We start from the raw sequence: 27,281 nt of genomic DNA, 5'->3' as shown, positions 1-27,281 counted from the left end.
TCCTGCCAGGAGGTGGGGCTTTTAAGAGAGCATCAGCTATGGTAGTATAGGGCGGATCAGGCAGTGGGTGGGGCCCTACAACTCCCAAGAGAATATGCCCTTTGCCCTCAGGTGGATGGGGAAGGATCATCAGGTGGGGGCAGTGCTAGTGTGTCTGAGCTCAGATTCTCCTTGGGGGGGGGGGGGGGGCTTGCTGTGGCTGCTGTGGGGGATGGGGGTGTGGTTCCCAGGTCAATGAAGTTGTTTCCAGGAGGATTATGGCTGCCTCTGTTGTGTCATACAGGTTGTCAGGGAAGTCAGGGAAAGCAGGCAGTTACAGGCCTCACTCAGCTCCCACACAGCCTAAAAGGCTGGTTTCAGTCCCACTGTGCCCCCCACAACAGCACCAAGTTTGTTTCCAGGCAGTAGGTGAGGAGGGCTGAGAACTTGCCCCAGGCTACCCGACTACCAGCTGAGAAAGCAAGCAGGACTTCTGTGCCTTCTGGCCTGTTGAGTCTGTACATCGATTCATGCCCTCCCTCAAGTTTTGACCAGGAGACTTCGTATTCGGTTGGAATTGATACAAAGTTCAGCTGAAGGTTTCCTTCTCCCTGTGATCTTTTCCCAGTTCCTGTGGCAGCCCTCCCCAAGTACTCCCATGAGACAAATCAGAAATGGCTTCCCTGGGGATCTGGAGAGCCCATAGGGCTTTTCCCACTGCTTCCTCTGCCCCTGTGTTTCACTTGGCTCTCTAAATTGATTCAGCTCCAGGTAAGGTCACATCCTTCTCCCGTGATCTATACCTTCAGGTTCCCCGGTTAGGGTGTATTTTTGGGTGCGGATGATCCTCCTTTCTCACTGTCACAGCTTGGGCACTCACAGAATTTGGGCTGTCTCCCAGGTCCTGCAGGAGCAATCCACTTCCTTCAGAGGGCCTGTGGGTTCTCTTGGCTTCCCTGATATATTTCTGCAGTAGTTCTGTAGCAAGTTCATGATGCAAGTCCTCACACACTGCTCTGTCTGAGCAGGAGCTGCAAGTTAGTCCTGCCGCCTATTTGCCATCTTCTTTCTCCTGAATACATCAAAATGGATTCAATAGTTACATGTAGGACCTGAAACTGTAAAACACTAAGAATAAAACATAAGGATAAAGCTTCTTGTCATTGTTCTGAGCAATGATGCTTTGTATGTGACAGCAAAAGCATAGGCAAAAAAAGCAAAAACAGACAAACAAAACTGCATCAGACTGAAACGTTTTTGCACAGAAAAGGACAAAATCAACCTATGGAATGGGAGAAAATATTTCCAAACTGTACACCTAATGAAGGATTAATATCCAAAGTACATGAGGAACTCAAATAACTCAAGAGCAAAAAATACGTAATCTAATTAAAAAGTAGGCTGGCCATAGCAGCTCAGGCCTGTAATCCCAGCACTTTGGGAGGCCAAGGTGGGAGGATCAACTTGGGTCCAGGAGTTCAAGACCAGCTTGGGCAACATAACAAGATCTTGTCTATAAAAAATATATATATATTAGTCGGGTGTGGTGTAATGGCGCGTACTTGTAATCCCAGCTACGTGGGAGGCTGAGGCAGGAGGATCCCTTGAGCCCAGGAGTTTGAGGCTGCAGTAAGCTATGATCACACCATTGCACTCCAGCCTGGGAAACAGAGTGAGGCCTTGTCTCAAAAAAAAAAAAAAAAAAAAAAAAAATTAAAAACGGGGAAAGAATCTGAAAAGATATTTCTCCAAAGAAGACATGCAGATGGTCAATAGGTATATGAAAAAGTGCTTGATGTAATGAATCATCAGGAAGACATATCGAAACCACAATGAGTGTTAGAATGGCCGTTATCAAAAGGACAAAAATCAGTTTGGGTGAAGGTGTGGAGAAAAGAGGACACTTTTATACATTGGTGGGAATGATTAGTATAGCCAGTATGAAAAATAGTATGGAAGTTCCTCAAAATTTGAAAATAGAACTATCATATGATCCAGCAATCCCACTTCTGGGTATATATCCAGAGCAAAGGAAATCAATATGTCAAAGAGTTTTCTGAACTTCCATGTTCATTGCTGCATTAGTCACAATAATCAAGATATGGAAACAATGTAAGTGTCTGTTGCTGGATGAATGAATAAAGAAAATGTGAGATTATATCTATGGAGCTTTATTTAGTGGAATATCATTCAGCCTTTAAAAAAGGAAATTCTGTCATTTGAGATGGCATGAATAAACCTGAAGGATATAATGCTAAGTGAAATAAGCCAGACACAGAAAGACACTGCAGGATCTTACTTATATGTGGAATCTTAAAAAGTTGAACCCATAAAAGCAGAGTAGAATTGTGATTTCCAGGGACAGGTGGGTGAGCAGGTGAAATAGGGAGATGTCAAAGGGTACAAAGATTTAGTTATGCAGGATAAATAAATTCTGAATATCTACTGTATAGCGTGATGACTATAGTTAATAATACTATATTGCATACTTGAAATTTGCTAAGAAAATTGATCTTAAGTATTGTTACCACACATAAAAATTATAACTATGTGAAAAGGGAGATGTGTTAATTTGCTTGATTGTGGTAAGCATTTAACAATGTATACGTATATCAAAACATCATGTTGTACATCTTAAATACATACAATTTTTGTTTGTTAAGTACACTTCAATAAAGCTGGAATAAAATCTAAAGCCACTCTAATTCCCAATCTTTTATATGTGACTTTACTTATGTTTTAAATATTCATCCAAGTGTTCTGAAACTTCTCAGGATCTGCCTTGATGTGGGTATATTTTTATCTGTTGTTCTGGGCAATCAGTGTATGCTTTCAATGTAGGAATTGTTTTTGGATTTGTTCTTTAATGCTTTCCTTTTCTCCATTTTGTCTATTTATTCTTTAATTTTCTTTTTTCTTTCTCCTTCTCGCTCTTTTGTGTGTGTGTGTGTGTGTATATGTGTGTGTGTGTGTGTGAAACAGGGTTTCATTCTGTGATCTCACTCACCTCCTGGGCTCAAGCAATCCTCCTTCCTCAGCCTCCTGATTAGAAGTAGCTGGGGCTATAGGCATGCATCACCATGCCTGGATAATTTTTTTTTTTTTTAATGTTGTAGAAACAGGGTCTTACTATGTTGCTCAGGCTGGTCTTGAACTCTTAGGCTTGAGTGATACTCCCACTTTGGTGTCCTAAAGTGCAGGAATTACAGGCATGAGCCACCACACTCATCCTCTTTTCTCTATTTTTTTATCTCTGTCTTTTACTCTACTTTATAGGAGAGGTCCTCTGTATCTTCAAACCCCTTTTCTGAGATTTTTATTACTGCAAATATATTTTTATTTTTCCAAGGGCTCTTTGTTATTCTTGATTATTCCCTTTATTTACTTATAATATTCTGCTTCTATTTCAGATGTAATTAACTTTATCTCTGACTATATTAATGGTAGTTTTTTGTAGTTTTCACCTCCCTGCATGGATGATTATTTGCTGCTTGTTTTGTTTTCTGCCTTTCATGTTTTCTCTAATTGTCTGGTGATCTGTGACTATCTGCTTATGTTTCAGGTTGTAGCACTGTAAAGCTGATGGAAAGCTCTGTAAGAGTAAGGTGAGTTCTGGCTTGTGAACTGTGGGCTTGATTTTTGTGGTCAGGTTTTGGCTGTTTCAACTGTTTCTTTGGAGAATCCCAGATATCAGTATTTTTAGGTCTTTTTTCCTTAGGCTGATCAGAATCACTGGTGAAGACTCTTTTAGCCTCCCGCCTGGAAGATGTAATTCTGGATACCAGCTTTCTGGGACAGAGATGGGAAGAGGGTTGAAGGTTTCAACAATGAATATGAAAATTTCCTTTAAAACTAACTGAATTCAGTATGGTACACAACCAAGGACTGTGTCTTCTCGCGTAATATATGTTTTTTTTTCATTTTCTGCCGACTATAAACCTCCAGTTTTCCATAAAATGGAAGCCTGTCTACTGGTGAAGAGAGGCCATTTGATGTCTGAGTGCTTTTTAAATAAACTTTCAAATAATCCTTCTGTTTTTAATCCTGTCTTCCATCAAAATCCCGGTGGCATCAACATCTTGTGCCACTATTTCCAGAACAGTTGGGTGGGAGATCTGGGGTGCAAATTGGTTGCTTAGCTTTCCTCGTTGTTGGTTGAGAATACAACTTTCTTCACTTTGTTAAATCATCTACCACCCATCTATCAGTTTTTCAGCTTCCAAAAATTGTTTTCCTCTCCTGTTTGCTTTGTGTATCACAGGGTAATGGTTTTAAAAATTCCTTTACTGTTAGGTGGGTGGGTATAGAAGAGAGGATGGGTAAATGAATTGTTTCATTCTGCTACTTTTACGCAGCTATCCCCACTCACTTTTCAGGTAACTTTTCCAACTGCACTTCCATACTGCTGAAACCACTCTGGCAAGGGAGCTGATGACTCAGGCCTCCGCAGGACTTGTCTTATCTGTGGTATTTGAAACTTGATACTTTCCATCTTCCTTGAACACCATTTTCCTCCCTACGATTCATAACTCACTTGCTTTTGAATCCCCTACTTTTCTTCCCTCCTGGTCTCGTCACAGGTCTTTCTGGGTGTATCTGTACTTTTATTGTTGATGTACCTCAATGTTCTCTCTTTTCTCTTCTGACTTTCCTGCCTGCCTAGGGTAATTTGACTTCCTTTTATGGCTTCATCTACCACCTTTTTATTCAAGATTCATGAATCTTCATCAGTGTTTAGACTTTTTGCTTGGGCTCCTCTGCTTAGTATCCAACTGTCTTCTGGATGTTTTCACTTCAAGCTCAACGTGTTCATAATCAAGCTCATATTTCCGCCAAATCTTTTTCTTCTTACTTTTTTTTTTTCAACGTCGGTGAATGGCATTGCATCTCCTATAACTTAAAATAGAAAGCTTATTATATGTCATCTTAAAATAAGTGGTCTGTGATAGCCCTATATCTGAGTTCTATAAACTATACTTCCTTCATGTTCTGTGTGTGTGAATGTGTGTGTGTGTGTGTGTGTGTGTGTGTGTGTATTGCTCCTCTACCTCTCCAGTATTGCTGCCTTGGTTTAAGTCATTATTATCTCGTACCTGCCCTATTGCCATAGTTTCTTAATGATTATCCCAATGTAATTCTTAATGCACTGAATCTGTAGATCGCTTTAGATAGTATCATCATTTGCATGATACTGATACTGATTCTTCTAATCTATGAGCATGGGATGTATTTCCATTTGTTTGTGTCATCTATGATTTCTTTCAGCAGTGTTTTACAGTTCTCTCTGTAGTCCGTAATCCATCATTCATATTGCCATTATAAGAATAAAGACCACAGTTCAGTTTATTTATTTAAATAGCTTTTAAGGTAGAAGTGGTTTTTGATTACATAGATTAATTGTATAGTGATAAAGTCTGAGAGTTTATTGCATCTATCACCTGAGTAGTGTACATTGTATCCAACGGGTATATATTTATTCCTCACTCTTCTTCCATCCTAAGTCTCCAAAGTTCATTATACCACTCTGTATGCCTTTGCGTACCCATAGCTTAGCTCTCAGTTATAAGCAATAATATACAATATTTAATTTTCCCTTTCTGAGTTCCTTCACTTAGAATAATGGCATCCAGCTCCATTCAGGTTGCTGTGAAAGACATTATTTTATTCTTTTTGTGGCTGAGTAGTATTCCATGGTGCATATATACCACATTTTCTTAATCTACTCATCAGTAGATGGGCACTTAAGTTGGTTCCATATTTTTGCAATTGTGAATTGTGTTGTGATAAATATACCCATTCAGGTGTCTTTTTGATATAATGACTTTTTTTCCCTTTGGGTAATTACCCAGTAGAGGGATTGCTGCATTGAATAGTAGATTTATTTTTAGTTATTTAAGAAATCTCCGTACTGTTTTCTATAGAGGTTGTACTAATTTACATTCTCACCAGCAGTGTATAAGTGTTCCCTTTTCACCACATCCACACCAAGATCTATTTTTTTTTGTTTTTTTGTTTTTTTTGTTTGTTTGTTTGTTTTTAATAATGGCCATTTTGGCTGAGGTAAGGTGGTATTGCATTGTGGTTTTAATTTGCAATTCCCTGATGACAAGTGGTGTTGAGCATTTTTTCATATATTTGTTGGCCTATTTTATGTCTTCTTTTGAGAAATCTATGTACGTCATTTGCCCATTTTTTGGTGGGATTATTTTTTTCTCGCTGATTTGTTTGAGTTCCTTGTAGATTCTGGATATTAGTCTTTTGTCAGATGCGTAGTTTGCAAACCTTTTCTCCCACGTGCTGGGTTAATTGTTTACTCTGGTGATTATCTGTTTTGCCATGCAAAGAGGCTTTTTAATTTAAATGGGTCCCATTTCTTTATTTTTGTTTTTGTTGCATTTGCTTTTGGGGCCTTAGTCATAAATTCCTTTCTGGCCAATGTCCAGAAGAGTTTTTCTCTAGGTTTTCTTCTAGAATTTTTATGCTTTCTGGTCATAGATTTAAGTCTTTGATACACTTTGAGTTGATTTTTATATGTAGTGAGAGATTGGAGTCTAGTGTCATTTTCATATATATGGCTATTCAGTTTTCCCAGAACCATTTATTGAATAGGATGTGCTTTCCCCAATTTGTGTTTTTGTATGCTTTATTGAAGATCAGTTGGTTGTAGTATTTGGCTTTATTTCTGGGTTCTCTATTCTGTTCCATTGGTCTATGTATCCACTTTTATACCAGTACCACGATGTCTTGGTAACTATAGCCTTGTAGTATAATTTGAAGTCAGGTAATGTGATGCCTCTAAATTTGCTTTTTTTGTTGTTGTTGTTGTTGTTGTTTTCGGCTTGGGATCATTTTGGCTATTTGAGCTCTTTTTTGATTACATATGCATTTTATGATTGTTTCTTCCATTTCTGTGAAAAAAATGACATTGGTATTTTGATAGGAAATGCTTTGAATTTGTAGATTGCTTTTGAATAGTACATCCATTTGCATGATATTGAGTCTTCTGATCCATGAGCATGGGATCTATTTCCCATGCTTTGATTTTTAAAATTTTATTGAGACTTTGATTTTTAAAAATTTATTGAGACTTGTTTTGTGTCTTAGAGTGTATGATCTATCTTGGAGAATGTTCCATATGCTGATGAGATGAAAGTATTTGTGTCATCTATGATTTCTTTCAGCAGTGTTTTATAGTTCTCTTTGTAGAGATCTTTCACCTCCTTGGTTCAGTATATTCCTAGGTATTTTATTTTATGTTTTGCAGCCATTGAAAAAGGGATTGAGTTCTTGATTTGATTCTCAGCTCGGTCATTTTTGGTGTATAGAAGTGCTACCTGTTTATGTACATTGATTTTGTAACCTGAGACTTTACTGAATTCATTTATCAAATCTAGAAGTCTTTTGGACAAGTCTTTAGGATTTTCTAGATATATGAGAATATCATCAGGCAACAGAGATAGTTTGACTCCCTTTTTTCCAATTTGAATGTCTTTAATTTCTTTCTCTTGTCTGATTGCTCTGGCTGGGACTTCCAGTGTTCTGTTGAATAGAAGTGAATGTAGCCATCCTTGTCTTGTTTTAGGTCTTAGGGGGAATGCTTTCAACTTTTTCCCATTCAGTATGATGTTGACTTTATGCTTGTCATATAGAGTTTTTATTATTTTGAGGTATGTTCTTTCTATGCCCAGTTTGTTGAGGGTTTTTTTTTTTTTTTTTTTTTTTAAGATCATGAATGGATGGTGGCTTTTATCAAATGCTTTTTCTGCATCTAGTAAGATGGTCATATGGTTTGGTCTTAATTCTGTTTTTGTGATATATTGCATGTATTGACTTGTGTATGTTAAAACATCCCTGCATCCCTGGGATGAAACCAGCTTGATTATGGTGTATTATCTTTTTGATGTGATGTTGGATTCGATCTACTAGTATTGTGTTGAGAATTTTTGTACTGATGTTCATCAGGGAAATTGGTCTATAGCTTTCTTTTTTTTTGTTATGTCCTTTCCTGGTTTTGGTATCAGAGTGACACTGACTTGATAGACATAGTTAGGGAGGATTCCCTTTTTCTCACTCTTTTGGACTAGTTTCAGTAGGATTGGTACTAAGTCTCGTTTCCATATCTGGTGGAATTCAGCTGTGAATCCATCTGACCCTGGGTTTTTTGGTTGTTGTTGGCAACTTTTTAAAAAATTATTATTATTACTGATTCAATCTCACTACTCGTTTTTGGTCTGTTTAGGATTTCCGTATCTTCCTGCTTCAATCAAGAAAAGTTGTATTTCCAAGAATTTATCCATTCCTTCTAGATTTTCTAGTTTGTATACATAGAAATGTTCATAGTAGACTTCAATAATATTTGTATTGTGGTGTTGGTTGTAATGCCTCCATTTTCATTTCTAGTTGAACTTATTTGAATCTTTTCTTTGTTAATCTGTCTATCAATTTAGTTTATTTTTTTAAAAGAACCAACTTTTTGTTTCATTGATCTTTTGTACTTTTTGTTTCAAATTTAATTTTGTTCTGCTCTGATCTTTGTTATTTCTTTTCTTCTGCTAGCTTTGAGTTCGGTTTGTTCTTGTCTAGTTCCTTGAGGCATGACATTAGATTGTGAATCTGTGATCTTTTGAACCTTTTTTAGTTTGTTTTTGAGACAGAGTCTCACTCTGTCACCTAGACTGGAGCGCAGTGGCGCGATCTTGGCTCACTGCGACCTCCGCTCCCTGGGTTCAAGTGATTCTCCTGCCTCAGCCTCCTGAGTAACTGGGATTATAGACGCCTGCCACTGTGCCTGGCTAATTTTTGTATTTTTAGTAGAGACAGGGTTTCACCATCTTGGCCAGGCTGTTCTTGAACTCGTGACCTCATGATCCACCCGCCTCAGCCTCCCAAAGTGCTGGGATTACAGATGTGAGCCATGGTGTGCGGCCCTTTTGAACTTTTTGATGTAGGTGCTTAGCACTATAAACTTTCCTCTTAGCACTGCTTTTGCTGTATCCCAGAGGTTTGATGGCTTGTGTCATATCATCATTCATTTAGAAGAATTTTCCAATTTTCATCTTGATTTCATTGTTAACCCTAAAATCATTTGGGAGCAGGTTGTTTAATTTCTATGTATTTGTATAGTTTTGAGGGCTCCTTTTGGTGTTGATTTCTAGTTTTATTCCACTGGGTCTTAGAAGATACTTGATGTGACTTTGGTTTTTAAAAATGTATTGAGACTTGTTTTGTGTCCTGGAATGTATGCTCTATCTTGGAGAATGTTCCATATGCTGATGAGATGAAAGTATGTGCCGCAGATCTAGGGTAGAATGTTCTGTAACTATTGATTAGGTCTGTTTGCTAGAGTTTAGTTTAATTTAATTCTAGTGTTTCTTTGTTGACTTTCTGTCTGGATAATCCGTCTCCTACCAGAGTTATTTTTCTGACTCCTTCTCACTTGGGTAGACTATTTCTAGTATTCCTGATTTTATTTTTGATTTGACTGTAGTTTTTTCACTATTTTTTTCCCTTTGAGGATGTGACCTTAATGTTTGTAGTTTATGGTGGCCTAATTTGACTGTTGGTGCTTGCAGAGTTGTAAAGACTCTGTATGAGTTCCTTGTTATAGAAAACTTTGTATGATGTCTTTCTCAGATGCTGGTGACAGTAGCAATGTGGTAGGCATGTGAGCAGGTTCACTGTCTCACGTGCAGTTGGAATTGCAGAGGTCTCTTGATATGTTTATCTTCTTCCACAGTGGTATACATTTATTTATTTATTAATTATTTTTCCCTTAGTATTTTACTTATTTGGTTGAACAGTTCAGGCTTCAGGCCAGTAGGGGAGATGTCCATGGGTAAGGCCAGTTGTGGCTAAAGCACATGGGTAAATGCAATACCCAATGGTTGGCAGAGTCACAGCCTTAACAGAGGTAGCTGGGGAGCTATCATGGGGAAGGGAAGGAGCCACCTTAGCTCTCCTGCCAGGCCAGCTAGATAGTCATCCACCTCCCATTCGTACTCCTGACCCACTGCTCTGGGTATTCAGATCGGAAAGACCCCTTTTCATCTGCAAGAATGTTGATGCTCTATGTAGGAAGCTTCTTTCAAAGCATCTGTGGTTTCTTTCAGTTTTCCTGTTAAGTTCCTGTGTTGCTTCTTGGAAAAAGAGCTCACAGTGTGAATCTCTACACTCTATTTTGTCTTTGCAAGTAGGAGAGGCATACTAACAATGCCTCCCATCTACCATCTTGGGGGGAAAAACAACAACCACCAAACCACAGTTCTTTTTAAAAAGCAAAATGGATCATGGTTCTCTCTAGCTTTAAATTCTTTGTCAGTTTTTCGTTCATCATAGATATAAACATTTTTAGTTTGGCCTGAAAGGTGCTCTGTGACCTTTCAGGGCAATGCAGGTCTTGGTACATTGGCCCATGAGGCTCTCTTTCTGGAAAGCCCCTGCTCCTACCTGTAGATGCACATCAGTCATCTTTTAAAATTCATCTTAGATTTCTCCTCCAGTTTTCCACCCCCAACCCTCACCCAAGGTGCAATGAAGTATACTATCTTTTATGGGAGGATAGTACAGTACAGAGATTGGAGTATGAGTTTTGGAATCAGACTTAGGCCTAAATTCTGGCTCTACCACATAGGATATGTGGGATGTTGGATGTATTTCTTTAATTCCCCTGTGCCTCAGATTTCTTATTTGTAAAATGGATTTGTAATTGAGCTTACCATGTGGAGTTATGAGGTTTAAAGGAAACAATCATATGAGAAGCATTTAGAACAATTACACTCATAAAAGCCCGTACTGAAGCTTATTCATGATTCCTTTTACTACTCTGTTCTGTATAAACCTTTATTATAACTCCTCTGACACTTTTTACCCTCATTTGTTTGCATATGTCTCTCCTTCTAGTATTTTAGGCTTTTTGAGAATAGTGATTATATATGATTCACTTCTGTGTCCCCAGAGACTAGCCTTCTGTGTTGCATACAGGAACATATCAGTATATGTTTGTGGATGAATGAGTTTGTTAACAACAGTGGAAAGCATATGTACTATTTATGTTGTAGGGAACATTTTGTGCTTCACTGGAAAACTGAATGGGTTAGAACAATCTTCTAGGTTATCTGATTCTGATTTTATGGAGGCTCTGGGCTTTCATTGACCTTGAGCTGTTTTACAATTCTGTAAATTGTAGATAATTGATAGAAACGAATAATACTTGTTTTGGACATTCAACTAGATTCAGCCCAGTAGAGATTCAATTGCCTTTTTTCCTTATTATGGAAGAAGCAAGAATTTTGCCTCCATTTCAATAAACTTGACCTACAAATTGTTTTTCTTTGAATTCTCCTTTGAATTGCTTGTAACCTCTTACTAATTCCCTCATTAATAATGAGTTAAATAAAATCTATGATACAAACTCACTTGACATCTATATGAAATCCACGATATTATCCTTATTTTGAAAATTAACCATTTAACATTGCTCAACTCTTATCTCATGACGATCTTATACATTTCAGAATATTTTACATGATAAACTGTAAAAGACACACTCTAGATGCGATCTGAAACCATCTTTTCTTTGGGACATCAAGATTGTCATTCATAATTAATAAAACACATTAGTCATTTAAGGCCAAGTTTGGGGCTTTTTGTCTAATGGGAGGCTGGTTTCTAGGTCTTTTTTGCTAAAACTTGCACAACTTTTATAACAACTTGTCTCCTCCCATGAGGCAGACAACAAAGACAAAAATCTTTTTAAGTATGTAGAGAATCATATGGGGCCCTTATGGAGCTCTGCACATATGGAATCAGACGTGTAGGGATAGTCTTAAGGATTATAAAAAGGAAGATTTGGCAGAATAATAAAGGAAAGAAAATTATATCTTGAACAGCTTTTCAATCTTTATCAAATTATAACTATTACAAAGGTCATTTAACCATAAAAAGTCCACCTTAATTAGATCCACTACCTTCTGGAAAATGACAAAGTATAAATTATAAAAAGCTACTAAAGGAAAGCAGGTAAATTTAGGACTGGCCACACACACAAAAACCTCTAATTTGGACTAACTGAAGAAAAGAATCAGTCTAAGTTAGTGGCATTATTTATTTATGGCAAACTTTGTCAAGAAATGCAAATTTGCAAAGGTCAAGTGTTACAGAGTAAGGTCTTACTTGCCATGCTTTAATGAGAAGGCAAGTCGTTTGTAATCAACACATTAATTGTATGCAAGTGTACATGGTTAAAACTACTCAAAAACAACAGGTTTCCTTCATTAAATTAAACATTCTGCTTGCTTACATTTCGATTACACTTTCACTTGCTTCAGAGAACAAATGTAAAATTCCTAATTATCAGCATATACATTAGTGAGGATGCTGAGTTTCTTATGAGATTTTTCTCTATGTTGTATATAATGTTCTACTTATCTCCCTCTTCTTTAAGGATGTAGCTGCTGATGCTTATTATTTAAGTGTCTATCAGCATTTAAAAGATTGATCAGTGATCTGTAGGCTTTTAAAGATTGGTTAGAAAGTATGTAAGGTCAATAGCCAAAGCAATAACAAGAACCATCAGTTGCTGAACATTTACAATGCATCAGAACTGTGCCAAACCCTTTATATGTAACCTCTCATAAGAACACCCATTTTGCAGATGAGGTAAAATACTTTTGCTTTCCCTGATTAATTGTTCCCTCCTCCTCCCTGTCCCTCCACCCTCTTTGCATGACTGGCTCCTTATTTTTCTTATCAAGTAAAACTACCTCCCAATAGGAGGCCTTCTAGACCAGGCAATCTAGGTAAGTTCTTATAAACAACTTTCCTGACACCTTGTGCTTTTCCTTCGTGGCACTTAACTTGTAAGTATAAATTGATTTGCTTGCTTATTTGCTTTCCACCTATGCCCTGCTAGACTGCAAAATCTACTGGGGCTTTTGCTCTGTTGACTATTGTCTTATTAGGGATTTAAAAGGTATTTGTTGAAGAGACAAAATACACATTTTTCTGAGCTGGTAAAAAGCAAATACTTTAAAACCCAGAACTTTGTGAAGATAAAGTCCATGCTTTTACCAGAAGCCTTTGGTTTGCATCTCTCTTTGGGTAGCTAGTTTTCACCCTTGTTTTGCCCCTTTACTTCACAGTCTCTGTGATGGAGCCATCTTGTCTTCCTTGCAAGCCGAGCTGCCTTGCTTGTTAGTTTCTAGAAAAAGTTGTAAACCCTTCATTCTTGAAAACATTGTGTTATTCTGATCTCAGTGGACACTGTTATCACCCTGCTGTCTGTTAGCTTAATTGAAACCTGCCCTCCTCTTGGGAGGGCTGGGTTGTGCAAGGTGACTTCATGACAAGCAATGCTTATATGAAAGCACTCAAAGGATGTCAAACAGTTAGGAAAGTTGAGGAAGGATTTTAGTGGAGATAAAAGAGGTAAAATGAGGGATGTTGACAAGCCAGAATGCAGTTTTTGATTTTCCTTCTCTACTTTCACATTCAGTTAAAATGTTGCAGCAGGTTTAATAAAAGGAAGCACTGGGTTGTGTTCTAAAATACCAGGAAGGTCTAAAAAGTATCTCTCACTCTTGTAGTGATGAAGAAAAGTTGGAGAGTTGAGAAACAGTTGTTTTATTGATAGAAGATGATTGTTTATTAAAATTGTACCATTTTCTCTACCTAGAAATTCCTTAGGAAAATACAAAAATCACAATATTTATATATTCTTTCATTCACTCAATATTTGCTAGACATACTTCTTAATGTAAGAAACACAAAATTGTGATATAGGCCCTAGATTTTGCACACTAATAGAGAGAAAATACAAATAGACAACTTTATAGAGTGTATTTAAATTGAGTTATGGGGAAAAAGTGCTAGAAGAGTTCTGGAGAAGGAGGGGATACATTTAAAAACTGTCTCATGTGAGAAGTACCATTTGACTTAATCCTGAACAAATCGGTTTCATTGTATCAATGAAGTTGTTGATATGGGCATAGCATTTGAGAAGAGAAGCTGGAAGGACTGAAATATAGAACTATTTAAACAAGGAAAAGGGCAGAAAGGTTTGTATTGGTTAATACGAATGATACATTTTGGGAAGTTTTAGGATTACGATTATAAAGGTTATTTGGGAGACTGATATTTAATGGTCTTGATGCTCTGCTAAGGAGTTTATATTTTGTTTAGGTAATAGAGAACAATTACAGGTATTTTTGCTAAGTATAAGGAGGTTTTTAAAAATACAATACTTATTTTGGCAGTTTACCATGACCTGGAGAGATGAAAGATTATTTTGAAAGAAAATTCTCCATGGGTCTCTCACATTTCTACATATCTTCTGAGCAGAGGAATTGACAGATTTTGTTCCAGATTATCTTTTCAAGAATGTTTATATAGCAAACAGTCTTGGAAGATTAAAGTAGTGCCTCCCTTATAGGAGAGGAAAAAGCACCCCTTTAAAAGATTGGAGTTTTTTAAGCTCAGAGTCCCTCTGCGTGATACAAATTTATTGTATACTCACAATCCACCTGGGCTTCTGAGCATCTCCCCAGTGGGACTTGGGAAACAAAGAGAACCTAGACAAACATGAAGCTTGTAAAGCTTGCTGTGCCGTGAGTTATAAAGTCATTTCTGTCTTACCCAGGAGTCTCATGTCTTTTGCTGGCAACCATCAAACTATGAGGAGTTAACTTGTTAGTCTGCAAGTAGGATAAACCTCAGAGCCTTCACAGTTTTCAACAGAGTGAAATCTTAAAGTTCAAGGAAGCAGTGATTATAGAAATTCATTAAGGCACAGTAAAGTATTAGTGGTGTATATGAGGCTAAAGTTGTTCTAAAGGTAGCAACATGTGTCTGTAAACTGGGAAAATGGGGAAATAAACTAGTCAAGAAAAACGGTTTTCGGGCATTGGTTTCACATGGGGTGATATTTGTCTCATTAAAAATAGATTAGATTAAGAGAATGAAAAGACAAGCCACAGAAGGAGAAAATATTTGTAAAACACCTATCTGGTAAAAGACTGGCCTCCAAAATATACAAAGAGCTCTTGAAACCCAGAAATAATAAAACAAACAATCCAGTTAAAAACTGGACAAAAGATCTGAAAACACCTCACAAAAGAAGATATACAGATGACAAGTAAACATATGAGAAGGTGTTCAACATCATATGTTATTAGGGAATTGTGAATTAAAACAACAATAAAATACTACTAAAATGGTTAAAATAAAAAATACAGACAATACCAAATGCCAATAAGGATGTGGATCATTAAGAACACCTACTTATTGCCGGTAGGAATGTAAAAGGGTACAACCACTTTGGAAGATAGTTGGACAGTTTCTTACAAAACTAAATATACTCTTAACATAAAATCCAGCAATTGTGTTGTTTGCTATTTACCTAAATGTGTTACAAACTATGAGTGTATAAAAACCTTCACATGACTGTTTATAGCAACTTTATTCATACTGGCCAAAACTTGGAAACAACCAAGATAGCCTTCAATATGTGACTGGATAAACAAATTACAGTGCATCCATACAATGAGATATTATTTAGCATTAAAATAATATCCTGAGCTACAAAAACACATGGAGAAAACTTAAAGGCACATTACTAAGTGAAAGAAGCCAGTATGAAAAAGCTACATATGATTCCAATTGGATGACATTTTGTAAAATGCAATACTATGGGCTGGGCACAGTGGCTCACGCCTGTAATTCCAGCACTTTGGGAGGCTGAGGTGGGCAGATCACAAGTTCAGGAGTTCGAGACCAGCCTGGCCAACCTGGTGAAACCCCATCTCTACTAAAAATACAAAAATTTAGCTGGGTGTGGTGGCGGGTGCCTGTAATCCCAGCTACTCCAGAGGCTGAAGCAGAGAATTGCTTGAACCCGGGAGGCAGAGGTTGCTGTAAGCCAAGGTTACGCCATTGCACTCCAGCCTGGGCGACAGGGCGAGACTCCATCTCAAAAAAAAAGAAAAAGAAAAAAAAGGCAATACTGTAGAGACAGATAAAAAAGATCAGTGGGTGGAGGTTGGGAGTAGAAGGAAGAGAGGGATGAATCAGTGGAGGATAGGGGATTTTTAGGGCAATGAAACCTCTCTATGATACTCTAAGAAGGGTGTCTTAAACAGCTGTCAATATCCATAGAATGTACAACACAAAGAATGAACTTTAAGGTAAACTTTATTTAGCACTAATATATCAATATTAACTCATTAATAATAACAATGTACTACAGTACTTCAAGATGCTAATAACTGGGGAAACTGTGGTGGGAGATTGGGGAGAGAATATATGGAAACTCTTTCTGCCCAATTTTCCTGTAAACCTGCAACTGCTCTAAAAACTGAAGTCTATTAATTAAAAAAATTGGAAAGATAGGAGGTGATGCTGGGTTATTTGGAGAAACAAATCAATCTAATTTGATAGCCTTGGGTTTGGGGTCCTGCAAGATATGAAGATACTAGTATGGCACATAAATTAAACAGAGGAAAAAGTGACTCACTAGGAAGGCCAACAAAACATTGGGCAAAACAGCATCAAAATTAAGAACAGTTACCTACCCTGGTGGGAATTGAGGGACCACCCACATTCAAAGTATTGCTTGTGTCTGGCCGTTAAACCTCAGGAAAGACAGAAAAATGCTGGGGCTCAAACCTGAAGGATCCTTAATAGGAACTAACTCTCTCCCTTTGCTGTTCGCATTAGCTTCTAGCTTCAGCAGAACCGACTTTTTTTTTTTCCAGATCTTTTTCCTTCCGGATCATAGTCTAACATGTACCAAATTGGCCTTTTTACTCAGAAATATTTGAAATAAAATATCACAGCATGAAATAAAGCCCCTGTCCTAGAATGGATGCTCGGAGAAGAGTGTTCTTGGATGTATATCTGCCTGCTTATATCACATCATAATAATTATGCCCAGTTTCGCCACCCTGAAAGTTCTCTGAAATGTTAGATTTGGCCCCTGGTCACTGACTTCCCCTTTATTTATTTAGGCTTTGCCTCCACCCAGCCAACACAGAGCTCCTATCTTGCTGTTTTCCATTTGATACAACCCACAGCAGACTTAAAACACCACCCCAGCCTGACTGCTGAGACCTGTTCAGTTATCTGTCTCCTCAGCTTTAGATCAAACCACTGCACTTTTAAAAAACTTAATTTTCTTGATAATTAATATATTTGCATACTTCAAAATCAAAAGGAAATAAAAACATATACTATGAGAAGTCTTGTCTCCACCTAGTCCCCATCTATTCCTTCACCTTAAATTTTCTTACTTATATATTTTTAAATCCATCCCCCTCAAGCATTTACTCTTTGAGTTACAAAGAATCCAATTACACTCCTTAAGTTACTTTAAAATGTACAATTTATTATTGACTATAGTCTCCCTGTTGTGCTATCAAGTCATAGGTCTTCTTTATCCTTTCTGGTTTCCCTCCCCCCCCCCCCCGCCACTGACCATCCCCACCTATCCCTGCAACCCCTCAATCGCCTTCCCAGCTACTGGTAACCGTTATAACTACGTGTATATTTTTCTAAGTTGCCTAAGATTCTTTCTGGAGCATCTCATAATGTAGCTATTAAAATTCTCACCATAGGTTTCCCTTGATTTCCCATCCAGTACTTTTAATATTTGATTGGATTTACTAATTCAATTGATAGAGAATGTTTCTTACTACTATTATGTAAGGTACAATTCTGAGTTACTATAGGTTTTGAGAGAGATTCATCTGAGAGCCTATAGGAAGTTATTATCCAAGAAGCTTTATATTCCTACTTTTCTATTGCATATTACAATTAACTTAGTTGTGATCTGCACTCATGATTTCCTACAGGCTTTGGTATAATTAATAAAGAGTTTAATTCTACATGAACAACATTGTAATCTTAATTGTCCATAGGGTAAGAAACTCTTCAATTCATTTTATACAGGAACAAATTTTCACATCCCCTTGAAATTCCCAGTGGACAGTGGAACTATATAAACTCATGTTATCCTAGTTTCCATATATCGAGTGCTTCCCTTTAGAACAAAACTTGAAATAATTGTCTAAAATAAATAATTTCACTTTCATACCTCTCATTCTTTCTTCAGTCTTTTCCATTTGGGCTCTGTCTCCACTATGTGACTAAGGATGGTCTTCTCTCAAAGACGCAGTAATCCCATGCTGCCAGAACCAGTGGGATTGGGAGTTCTCATCTTACTAGACTTCTCAGCAGCACTTGGCAGCTGCCTCACTCTCTCTGAGACATTCTTTTTCTGACTTCCTGGACATTACCCTGATGGTTTTCTTCTTAACTGCCTTTCAGTGATATGTATTTATTCCCCCTTTCTTCAAATTTAAATATTGGTATGCTCCAGGGATAGGGTCAGGGTTCTGAGGTAATCTGTCTATGCCTTCTCCTTAGGTAATTTTATCTAGTACTTAGCTTCTAAATAACTTCTATATGGTAATGTGAAAGTGAACTAAATATGGCCTGGGAAGGACTCTGTATTTGAATATTTGAATCCTTATGGGCTAACTGCAGCCTAGCTTAATAGGTAGACAAGATTGGAAACCTAACTTAGGAGTATGCACGCGTAACAATAACTGAGTCTTGGCCAATCCCAGCAGCCATAGCTCAACCATTCATACACTGCTGAGTGTTCAGACTATATTCAAATAAGGCAAATGCAACCTGTAACCAATCCAGCCGTTCTGTACCTCACTTCCGATTTCTGTACATTATTTCCCATTTTTTGCCTATAAATCTTCTTCCACCACAAGGCTGCACAAACAACCCCATCAAAAAGTGGACAAAGGATATGAACAGACACTTCTTAAAAGAAGACATTTATGCAGCCAACAAATGTATGAAAAAAAGTTCATCATCACTGTCATTAGAGAAATGCAAATCAAAACCACAATGAGATACCATCTCACACCAGTTAGAATGGCAATCATTAAAAAGTCAAGAAATAACAGATGCTGGAGAGGATGTGGAGAAATCGGAACACTTTTACACTGTTGGTGGGAGTGTAATAGTTCAACCATTGTGGAAGGCAGGGTGGCGATTGCTCAAGGATCTAGAACCAGAAATATCATTTGACCCAGCAATCCCATTACTTGGTATATACTCAAAGGATTAAAATTAATTATACTATAAAGACACATGCACACTATGTTTATTGCAGCACTGTTCACAATAGCAAAGACTTGGAACCAACTCAAATGTCCATCAATGATAGACTGGATAAAGAAAATGTGGCACTTATACACCATGGAATACTATGCAGCCATAAAAAAGGATGAATTCATGTCCTTCACAGGGATGTGGATGAAGCTGAAAACCATCATTTTTAGCAAACTAACACAGGTACAGAAAACCAAACACCACATGTTCTCACTCATAAGTGAGAGTTAAACAATGAGAACACATGGACACATGGAGGGGAACACTGGAGCCTGTTGGGGGGTGGCAGACTAGGGGAGGGATAGCATTAGGAGAAATACCTAATGTAGATGATGGGTTGATGGGTGCAGCAAACCATCATGGTACGTGTATACCTATGTAACAAACCTGCACATTCTGCACATGTATCCCAAAACTTAAAGGATGTATACATATAAAAAGAGTCTCTGTGAATCTGTTATGATTCTGAGGGCTGCCCGATTCATGAATTTTTCATTGCTCGATTAAACTCCTTTAAATTTAATTTGACTGAAGTTTTTCTTTTATCAGTGAGGACACTCAAGTCTATATGTCCAGCCCTGAAATTTTCCCTGTATTCCATATTCATATATTGAACTGTTCATGTGACATCTCCACTTGCATATCTAATAGGTATCTTGAATCCAAAATACTCAAAACAGAACCTATGATCCTCCCCCAGTTTTCTATCAACCAAGTTGTTGAAGTTAAAATCTGGGTGGTATCCATGTTCCTGTCTTTCCCTCACTCTCAATGTTGATTTCACCTCTAAAGCATCTTCTGAATGTATTCACTTCTCTTCCTCTCCACTACATTCACCCTAGACCACTCACCATCATCTTCTGCCTGGAACACTGGGTCATGTCACTTCATCGCTTAAAATCTGCCTGCATGTCCAGTACCACTTAAATCAACTTTATTATCTTTTCCCTGGCTTACATCTCTCTACAGGATCTGGCCTGAAGAGCTTCCTCTCTGAACTCATCTCATACCATGCTCTCCATAACTATGCTACGTACATGCTCCCCTTCTTTCTCCAGCATACTCAGTATCTGCTCACTTTAGAGGCTTTGTGCTGTTACCTTTGTCTGGAATGCTCTCATCGTAGATCTCTGCACAGCTTATGCCTTCTTATCAGACAGGACTTAGCTTAAATGTTACCTTATCAGAGTTCCACCTAATGTGAAGTAGTTTCCTCACTTTGTAGCACAGGATACTGCCATTCTTCTCTTTCTGGTATTTTTTTTTTTTGCATATTTATTTATGTATTTCTTTGCCATCTCAAGTTGGTTGACTATAATGCTCGTACGAGTGGTATGAACTTTATTTTTCTTTTGCAACGTTATCTCCCAGCACATAGTGATGATTATAATTTGCCAGTCATTCGGCCAGGCAGTAGGAATGCAATGGTGAACACAAACAGGGGCTCTCTGTTGTTATTTAAAAATGGGTTAGTATATTTAGATAACTTGTTATTCAGTTATTCATTCAATAAATATTTATTAAGAGCTTACTGTATTCCAAGCTGTGGGGATATGGCAGCGAACAACACAAAAAGTGCCCTTGACCTCCTGAAGTAAACATTCCAGAAAGAAAGCAGAAAAGGAAACAACAGATAAACAGATATGAAATACAATGAGGAGGACGAACTGTCTAGCTCTTCAGACTAAGAGGATTCAGCGGGGAAGGTGGAGGAAATGAGTTAGGAATATGCTTGGCAAGTCCAAGGAGCAGCAGTGTGTCCACTCTGGCTGCAGCAGCGTGAGTAAGGGAGAGAATGGGGCAAAATGAAGTTGATGAGTCAGCCAAGGGCCTATCTTGTGTGGCTTTGGATTTTATTCTAATTGCGATGGGAATACATTAGAGGGTTCAGAGGTAGGGAGTGACATAATCTTTTATTGCAGAGAGAATTGCTTTATGAACTATTTTCTTCTCAGAGAACTCTTTAGGGGATTGGCTGAGAATACAGTGGTTGTTGAGAAACTTGAAATTTTTGGCTGATACTTCTTATACATCAGGCTGTGTGCTGGTAGCAAGAAGTTCTGGAATGTGTTCCCAGATTTGCAGATTCCTTCTTGAGGGGTCTTGGCTAGGCCAGTCTTTCTGGCTTAACACTGCTTCTTCACACTCATGTATTCAAGAAAGCATAAAGAGTGAGGAGGAAAGACAGCAGAGCACTTACGGGAATTCCCTGGCTCGCTGAAGCCTCAAGTTGAAATATGATATAAATAAATTAGCATGCAGAAAGAGTTTGGGCCCTTTCCATAATTAATAAAAACCATCCAAACCAGTAAGGTCTCCTTTGGAATAGTTTCTGAAGGTTGAATGATTCGTGTACATGAAAGATCAATGTGACTCTGTGTAAAGCAAAACAATCTCTGGGCTTTGTTTGACCTAAAGGTACTTGAATAACCCTCAAGGGTAGCCTAATTAAAAAAATTTTAAAAACTGACTTTCTCACATGTTTGGGCTTTATAGGTGAGGCAATTTCTGAATCAACCAGGATATTAATAAGTAAATAATTACTAGGAAGGCCAAGGAAAGACGCTTTAATGCCTGATGATAAATGGAGAAACGAACCAAAAGAGAATTCTCAGAGGAATGGTGTATTCCATCCTTGAATTCTGGAAAGACTGCATTTGGATATTGTATTTTTAAAGACATGTACTTTTATTTGATATGATTAAAATTGGGATGGTCCATTCATCTGGGACAACAGTGAGGAAATGGAGTCAGGCCATTGCTCTCTCTTTTTGGGAACTATGGTTCAGGCATTCAGCCACAGGTTTCCTGGGATATCCCTGTCTTTCGTTTTCTTCTCACATTAAGTGAAAATCAGGTCTTCCAAGTACTCAAGAAAAACCTAAAATATCCCTCTCTGTGACTACAGAGAAATTCCTTCAAACCAGAGATTGAGTTATTTTCTACCTGAGCTTATTTGGAATACATTTTGTTGCTTCTTACAAAGGTGTGAAATGGAGGTTTGGGATTTCCTCATAAATGACCTTTTACAATGACTTCCTGTTATTTTATTTTTCCTGGGGAACCAGAATAGCCATGCAATACATTCCCACTGTGTGAGGTTGAATAAATCTTTGTAATTTGGAATTAGTCACTTGTGAGATCCTAATTAGCATTTTGAGTAAAGTGTCTATGTTTATTTCTGACCAGTCATGGAATAAGGCTGTGTTAAATTCAGTGTAACATTTTGTTGGCTCCTGCAGTTTGAGAAGCTGATGTCTCATACAAGTGTTTAATATCGCCATCCTAGTCTATTTTTTTTTCTTCTGTATTGGTGGGCTCCACTCACTTTCCTACCTCTTAACCACTGTTAACTTAGAACCTAATCATGTTTAGTAGTTAATGTGTACCTTGTGAACTTGGCAAACAAAGAACTGATTCAGAGAGAACTCGGAGAAAAGCAGGCTGGCATTTAAACTTTAAACTCAAAAGCAAACAGCCAGGCAAATAATAAAGCACAAAAATGGGCTGTTCAATGATCCTGACGTGGTGATTACAAAGCCCTGCTTTGTATTCTTCGTTTTCTTGTTGAGTATTGCAGCCTGTGCATTCGCATGAGTCCTGGTTTAGAGAGAAGAAAAATAAGATCAACCTCTGACAAATCAACTAGTAAAATCTATAGGAATGAACCACGTGATCAATCTTGGGTGAGTGAAGAATTTTAGGAGTATCTAAAATGCAATTAAAATGTGACCTTGGAAGCAGGACTAAATTGTATCTACAGTCTGGTAAATGGAAACCTAGTCAATTATCATGGACTCTTGTCTGGAGATAGATGTGACCACAGAGCGGGCCGGGACTGAATGGAGTACAGAGAAGGTAACCTCAAGAAGAACGAATTTGGTGGTGTATCACAGCAATTTTACGGAGAGGATGCTAAGACCACTGAACATTTCTGGAAGGTTTGGCTGTTGGATCTCTGTGGTGGTTCTAGACTCTGGGGTGGTATCATATCTTGGCAACACTGACTCCATTACCAAATGTATCCCCCAAGACACCATCTGTGTATGGCTCTGGCTTCTGTGCTGCCTTTTTTTTTTTTTTTTTTCAGGGAAAGAGTGTTCTGATCAGCTACTGTCTTATGCTGGATGGATAGTCTGATGGGTGCATTTCTCATGATAAACTAGGAAATTGACATTCTGGCTCCTGTGAGAGCATTTAAGGTGAATCTTTCCCAAGAAGCAGATCACCCCTAGAAAGGCTGGCAAAGTGGAACTTCAGGACTGCCAAGCCAAGGACCTGACCCTGGTTCCCACCCAGCAACTGGCTCTTAACCTGCTGTAAAAAGAGTATAAATGCCATAGTGAGGCCTAATAAGAAGCCACAGCATCTCTAATCTGCCATGGTTATAAACTGCATTTTTAATCACTGCACCATTTTGCCTCAGTTTTCCTTATATTCACATATTTTGGTGATCTAAAGTCTGTTTCTTTCATACACATTTCCATATTTTTCCTTATGTGTCCTATATGGTAAATTTATGTCCAGGTGCAAGTCATTAATATTTTAGAATAAAATATCTATAGAAGAGGAAGAATGTTGAATACTGGGTATCCATTTTCTAGAAACACTGTATTACTACTGCACAATGACAATTTTAACCCCTACTTTAGTTCTGAGCTGGAATTAATACTCTAAGTAGAGACAGTTGCCTTAAAATGTCCTGAAAAGAGAGGAGAGGCATCCTTCCCATACCGGATGCTTCCTATCTGGTGCATTTCCAGTGGGAATACACAAAAGGTTTTTATGAGCCAGGCTGCATAAGCACACAGGGTAGGAAACAGAGCATTAGGATCACATGAAAGCAGAAGAATAATATTGGTCTTAGGAAGGCTAGAATGGGACTAGAGCACAAGAGCCAAGGCTCTGCTCCTGTAAAAGAGACCATAAAACCCCTAAGTGAGAACTCCATCTTTCCAAAAATAAGAAAAAAGGTTTTTCAAAATGAAACATGCTAAAAGCACCAGAATCTCTTCACTCAAATTGTTCAGAGTGTATGATCTCATGTCCTTACATACACACCCCTCAGTAGAGTCATAAGGAAGAGAAATCGCAACATTATGTTTTTATTGCTGCTATTAGCCTTTAAGAACATGAATTGATTATTAACAATATCATGAAAAACAAATAGTATAGAGGGACAGTGATGATGGGAGAGTATAAAAGATGAGAAAAAAAACTAATCTTTTCTCTACAACACATGAATTGCTTTTTTACTGTCTACTCCATGGACAAATATATTGGGTAACAAGATGTTGGAAACAAAAATGCAAAGAGGTTATCTTTTCACCATGGTGTAAGGCCCAGGAAGGCAGGGATTTTTATCTTGTTTCATAAACTACTATGTCTCCAGCACTTAGTCTCATGCCTGGAATATGGTAAGGATTCAATACATCCATTGAATAAATTTTTGAATATTATCTTATGGAAGAGAAGATGATATCATGATGAAAATATGAACTATCTGTGCTTAATTTCTGGTTCAAGTCCCAAATGTAGGCCTGGTTTGCCTGATGACTTAGAGAAAGTACCATATTTTCTGTGGGGTATTTGATTGTGCTACTCATGCACTTTCCTCTGCCCTGAGCATGAGGAATCTCTCTCTCTCTTTCTTTTCCCTGCGTGGGTTCCCATACTGCTATGAAAATCTAGTTCATTGATGACTGCCTCATGGAGACTTTTCACGATTAATCAAATTGGAATCATTATTCTGCCTTACTCTGTGCATTTGCTACAAGGAATAATAATTGGCACGATGGCAACATTAGAAAAACTTTATCTAAATTTACTTAGACTTTCCCTCTGTTCTTCCCCTCGATTATCATTTCTTCTTATAATATCTCACTATCCATTTCTTTCCTTACTGGCCTGGTCTTTCACAGGGTCTAAGATTTATTACTGACAATCTTCAACCCCTGCAACCTCCTGCCACTGTTAAAATATCTGTTATATGAAAATTTCTCAATATCTAAGACACATTAAATGAGTAATGAGTAAATGACTCATTCCTGTACTACAGAACTCAAGAGATAGTTGACGCCAGTAGACAGAATACTGATCTGATCATCCTGCGACCTTGTTTCTAGAAGGAGATCTGTCACTAACCAGTTTTGTGAACTTAGGCTACTCAGTCTGCCTATGCTGCTCTTTTCTCAGGTGTAAGAGTGAGAGTTCGTCTAGAACAGTGCTTCTGTACTTCTGTAAGTATGTATGTATGTTCTGTAACACCGGTCCTGATGTGTCATTCAAAAATATGTTCTGAGATTATATTCACTTCAGAATTGCTATCACCTCCTTGAATATTAGAAAGTTGAAGGATCTGACAAGTCCTGAAATTAATAAACTGTTTTTCTTTACCTAATAATTTTTTTAAAGGCAGAGGTAGCATATTGGTAGTTCCCTAGAGAACCTTATGAGGAAATCACTAGTTGAACTTTCTGAGGAGCTTGGGTGCCATTGCAAATCTCTGTAGCTCTAATGCCAGCTACTATAGGTACAGAGGTGGAATAGGGTAAGATTTCTGCCTTTCAGGCATATAGAATCAAATCTGGGGGAGAGACACAAATAAATGTGACATAGTGGCAATTGTAGATTAAGGTCTGTTCAAATAATAATGGGCTTGAGGACTGAGAAGCAAGTAAATCTGCCCAGAGTGGGGGCAGAGGATGAGGAAGGGAAGGCTCCACAGGGATGTTGCAATAGAGAAGTTGGGAAAGGATGTTCCAGGCAGAAGGAACAAGGCATAAAATGCAAAGGTGTGTTCTAGGCCTGGGAATTAATTCTGTGGTTATGGAACCTAGAAGCGGAAGCTGCCTAGGAAGAAAGTGGAGGGACAAAGTTCTGGGAAGTGGGTGGAGGACTTGTTTGCCATGTGCTGTAAATGCTACCTTAGGGAATCTGTACTTTATCTTGTAGGTAAAAGGAAAATATCCTTAGATTGGGTTTTCATCATTATCATTACCTAATCAATAAGTATTTCTCAAAAAGAATTTTAAAGTGCTAAGGCAGAGAGGAGCTGGGAGAGACTGCCAGGGAAATTAATTCTCATTCTATTGACACAGCTCAAGTAAGAAATGATGAAGGACTGAATAATGAAATGCAAAAGGATGAGATGGAAGAAATAGTTTTGACAGTAATTTAGGAACTACACAGACCAGTAAGAGTGACTGGATAGAAAGAAAGAGGAATACAAAATACCTGTACAAATTCAGCCTGGGAGAGTGTTGTGTGATTATAACATTAATAAGGGTAGGAATTTCCAGGAGTGAACTGTTTCATATAGGTTCTGAATTGGACTAGGGGATTCTATTACACAGTAATTCTCCTGTACAAACATATCCATTGATTTTTGTGTTACAGAGTTCAAGAGTGATTTAACGAAAGACTATACAGGATTCTTTTTAAGGATGTTCAGCATCCACCAAAATATCTATGTCAAACTAAAATTTGGTAGTATTCAATACATTCTTGTCAACAAAGCAGCATTTAAATCTGTAATTTTTTTTTAAATTTTAGCCTCTAAATGATAAATAATCATTTATGGGACTATAAATCAATTTTGGTTTTCATTCAACCTGAAATTATTCTTTCAGCCATGGATTATTCTGTATACAGAATATCTCAATAGAAGGTTGTGAAACTATTTCCATTTTCTAGTAGGAAACAGAACACAAACAATTTTAGTGATGGTTTATATATTAAGCCATGATTTTTGGAATTAATCCTAAATTTGGCCTTTAATACTAAATATTATTATTGATAATGGATTAAAATATATTGTATTTGTAGTCAGGGAGTGGGATTGTTTCAAAAACATTGTATGCCAATGAAAATTAGAAATAATATTTCTCTTTTGTAAGGAGTTCATGCTTGCTTATCATGTAAAACTTAGCAAAGATTCTAAAGAGCAATTTTCTTAACAACCTTTTAAAGTAGAGGGTCCTTTTATTTAGGGGGAGAAGAACTCCCTTTGAGAGGCAAGATGTGGAAACTAACATGACCCAGGCTGTTTACACAAAGCAGTCCACACCTCCCTGATTATGTCAGATAATTTTGCCTTTACCTGAGACAGCTGTCTTCTA

General features: G+C 37.7%; 1 protein-coding gene across 1 annotated transcript in view; it reads left to right on the top strand.

Annotated features, from left to right (window-relative positions):
• The first annotated feature begins 344 nt into the window (after nt 1-344).
• Nucleotides 345-27,281, top strand: part of TSPAN8 (tetraspanin 8) — a 78,787-nt gene continuing 51,850 nt past the window's right edge. Inside the window, exons 1-2 of the mRNA XM_017946002.3 lie at nt 345-750; nt 3,542-3,584. The gene's annotated coding sequence lies outside the window, so the exon portion shown is untranslated. The remainder of the gene's footprint in view (nt 751-3,541; nt 3,585-27,281) is intronic.

This window comes from Papio anubis, chromosome 9 (assembly GCF_008728515.1).
Source record: "Papio anubis isolate 15944 chromosome 9, Panubis1.0, whole genome shotgun sequence".
In the NCBI taxonomy this organism is placed as follows: Eukaryota; Metazoa; Chordata; class Mammalia; order Primates; family Cercopithecidae; genus Papio; species Papio anubis.
Note: the sequence above shows the minus strand (reverse complement) of the source record. Positions and strands in the feature narration are given on the sequence as shown.